Below are 3,712 nucleotides of genomic sequence, written 5' to 3'. Positions count from 1 at the left end.
TTTCCCACATTGGTTCCTTGACATTCCTCTGCTTTCTGCACTGTGGATGCCTAGAAATTAAGGAGGCAAACATATTACTTATTAGCCTGAGCAATCGAAACAATAAATAATAAACACTCCCCTGGCCCTAAAGGATTTGTCCTTCTTGACACCTTTCATCACTTTCTCCTAAAACCCGTTTCCACGCTATTCTAGGACGCTTTACTCACTTCCTCTTCTTGGCTGCCTCTGCTTACCCTCTGGCTCCTCTTCCCTTTGCCTGCTCACTCGTAGTCTTCCTTTTTTTTTTTGAGACAGTCTTGCTCTGTCACCAGGTGCCAGGCTGGAGTGCAGTGGCGAGATCTCGGCTCACTGCAACCTCTGCTCCTAGGTTCAAGCAATTCTCCTGCCTCAGCCTCGCAGGTAGCTGGGACTACAGGCACGCACCGCCATGCCCAGCTACTTTTTCTGCATTTTCAGTGGAGGTTGGCCAGGATGGTTTCAATCTCTTGATCTCGTGATCCGCCCGCCTTGGCCTCCCAAAGTGCTGCGATTATAGGCTTGAGCCACTGCGCTCAGCCAGGCTTTCATTTCTATGCTTGCTTCTCAACTTCCGTCTGCACATTAGCTCCCTTGACAGCCTCGTCCAATCTCAGTGCTTTAACTTCTTAATGCGGACCACACTGAAGTCTACAGAGTTCCAAGCTGTCTTTCGAGCCTCAGTCCCACATGCTGAAGACACTGCATCACCGCGCCTGGGCTGGATCCTATCTCTGTCACTCAGAACAGCTGTGCGAATGTGGTCACATGACATCAGCCTTAGTTTTCCTTATTCATAGAATGGGGAGAATCACAGAATCCACCTCTTAGTGTTGTAGTAAGCATTTAGATGTTAATTTTGTAAAATGATTGATTCAGAGTAGTCACTTAATAAATGATACCTTTTTTTTTTTTGACATGGAGTCCTGCTCTGTCACCCAGCCTGGAGTGCAGTGGTGCAGTCTCTGCTCACTGCAGACTCTGCCTCCTGGGTTCTAGCAATTCTCCTGCCTCAGCCTCCCGGGTAGCTGGGATTACAGGCACGCACCACCACACCCAGCTAATTTTTGTATTTTTAGTAGAGACTGGGTTTCACCATGTTGGCCAGGCTGGTCTCGAACTCCTGACCTCAGTGATCCGCCCGCCTTGGCCTCCCAAAGTGCTAGGATTACAGGTGTGAACCACCACACCTGGCCATAAATGAGATGTCTAATTTTATTTGAATCATTGATCTTTAGAACTTGAATACTCTGCTAGCATATCAATACATTCCTCTCCTCTCCAAACAAGCAAAGCCAAACACCCCGCGCAATCCAGCCAGTGACTGCTACTTCAGTTGATGGTGTCACCTACCTTCCTGTTTTCCAGACCTAAGAGTTTGAAATCAACTTCGAGCCTCTTTGTTTTGCCCCCATAGTAGTCAATGGCCAAGTCATGCCTCTCAGTTCAAACCCGGTCCCTCTTCTCCGTTCTTTCCCCAGCAGCCCAGTTTACATTGCTCCCGGTCACACTCCCTAACCAGCCTTCCGTCCTCTCACAAGCAGCTATCCTGCACCTCACAGAAACATTCGTCTTGGCTGTAATTGCACACTCCCTGCTCCTAAACAAACTTCCACTGACTCACCCATCTTGTTGGATAAAATCCAACCCCTCAACGTGGCATTCAAGTTCTTGCACAGTATAATGGAGGCTTGGCTCAGGGTGCGTGTTAAGGGGCTGGGCAGGTGGGGACTGCCCTCTGGATGGCATGAGTAGGCGTCAGCTTGGAGTGGGAGAAACTATGAGTCACTTGGTTGTTTTCAGTAAGTGGCAGAGAGTTGAAAAAGAGAATGGAGAGCGACATTCTAAATCGCAAAAAATGTAAAAAAATCTTATGAACATGAATAACATTCAACCACAAATATTTATGAAGCATCTGCTGTGTGCCAGACAAAATGGCTGAGTGTCAGGGACTGTGACAGTGAAGATAACACAGCCCTTGCTCTCAAGAATGTACAGTTGGTGAGAAAGCAGACAAATCCAGGGGCCGCTATAAACCACCACGACAGCTGCTGAGCTCTTCTGTGGGAATTTGCAGGAGTGGCACCCACACGTGGGCATTTGGAGAAAGCCGGGAAGGGAGGAAATGATGACTTAGCTGGGACAGAAGCGAGAAGCATCAGTCAGGTAAGAGTGGACAGGTCAGGGTCGGGAGGGGTCGTTTCAAGGCCAAGAGGATGGCCTGGGACCACCAAGAGACAGAGAGAACTTGATGGGTTGCTGCCATTTGGCTGAGACTTACCTGAGGCAGAAGTGAGTCATGTTGAAAGATATATTTCAAAACATCATGCTGTACATGATAAATACATCCACTATTATACATTGATTTAAAAAATAATAAAAGGTAAGGTTGAAGAGGTAAGCAGGGAATGGATCATGAAGGACTGTGCCGTGAGAAAAGACGGGCTTCACCTTGGAGGTGAAGGGACTCTGAGTTTTATTCGGGGGAGTGGATCAGATTTTCTTTATTCTCAGAAGCTGGGGAAAAGGTTGGTATTTTAGTTGGGAGGAGGCTAAATACCCCAATAATTAGAACTCAAAAGAATTTCAGTTAGTGACAAAATAATTGTTCTTGGCGCCATGTCTCTGACCCTTGTGATGTATAGGTAACAAGGGAAGTCATGAACTCATTTATGTTGTTGTCTAAATAAATGTTTCTCAGGATCATAATTATAGTGTCAGAATTAGAAACGGCCTCAGTTAGTGTCTGCTTTAAAATAAAAGCATTGGTGTATTGAATGGTGTGTCCTTGCTTTTTTTTCTGGTTTTCTGCCTTAATTTAGCACCATCCACCTTCTGTAGCCCCTGATTAACTGTAAAACAACCCAGGGTGGAGGCTCTGCCTGGGAGGGCTCTGGGAGGGCCGTGGCCCAGCCCAACACTCCCCTGCTCACGGTGATGAGGTCACGCAGGCCCCCACAATACAGGCGCAGCAGGTTCACTAAGAGAGAGGTGGGAATGGGCTGGAGAGGTCAGGCATCCTGGGAGGAGAGAAACTGGAGCCTGGTTATATTAATACATACCACCCCCTTCAGCCTAATTTTCAAAGGCAGTGATACAATGACTCCTCCAGATCCAGACTCAAAAAGGCTGGCTTAATAGAATTGAGTCCTGTGCAGCGTATGTCATCTGGAAAAAAACCCATCTTGATGGCTTAGTCATGACAGTGGCTTCTGCAGCATAATGGAACAGCCCTGGAAATGGGTATTAGTCACAGACTGGAGATGACTAAGGTTTGATTATTTTCCACGATGGAGGTTGAAGAAACAGCTCCCTAACCCCCAAGCGGTTTTTAAGGTCCCTGGAAATTTCAGCATCATCACCATTACCCTTATACTGGTATGTCCAACCTGGGGAAGAACCTCAGACTTTGAGTTAACACTACAGAATGGGCTTGCTTTTCAGAAAATACCTGCCTTTTTATTTCATCTGCCAGTGAAAGTTCATTGGCAAGCAATAACGTATAGTGCAGTCTCTTGTGAGAGATCTGCCTGAGTTCATGCTCCGCAACCATTACTTAGCTGTGTGTCTTTGAGCAAATTACTTAACCTCTCTGTGCATCTGGGTCATCATTTTCCAAATGGGAATACTAATATCTACCTTACAGAATCATATTAAAAGAGGTAATCAATATAAGGTGCTTAACACAGTAAAT

The sequence above is a fragment of the Callithrix jacchus genome, chromosome 19, assembly GCF_049354715.1.
Source record: "Callithrix jacchus isolate 240 chromosome 19, calJac240_pri, whole genome shotgun sequence".
Lineage (NCBI taxonomy): Eukaryota > Metazoa > Chordata > Mammalia > Primates > Cebidae > Callithrix > Callithrix jacchus.
Note: the sequence above shows the minus strand (reverse complement) of the source record.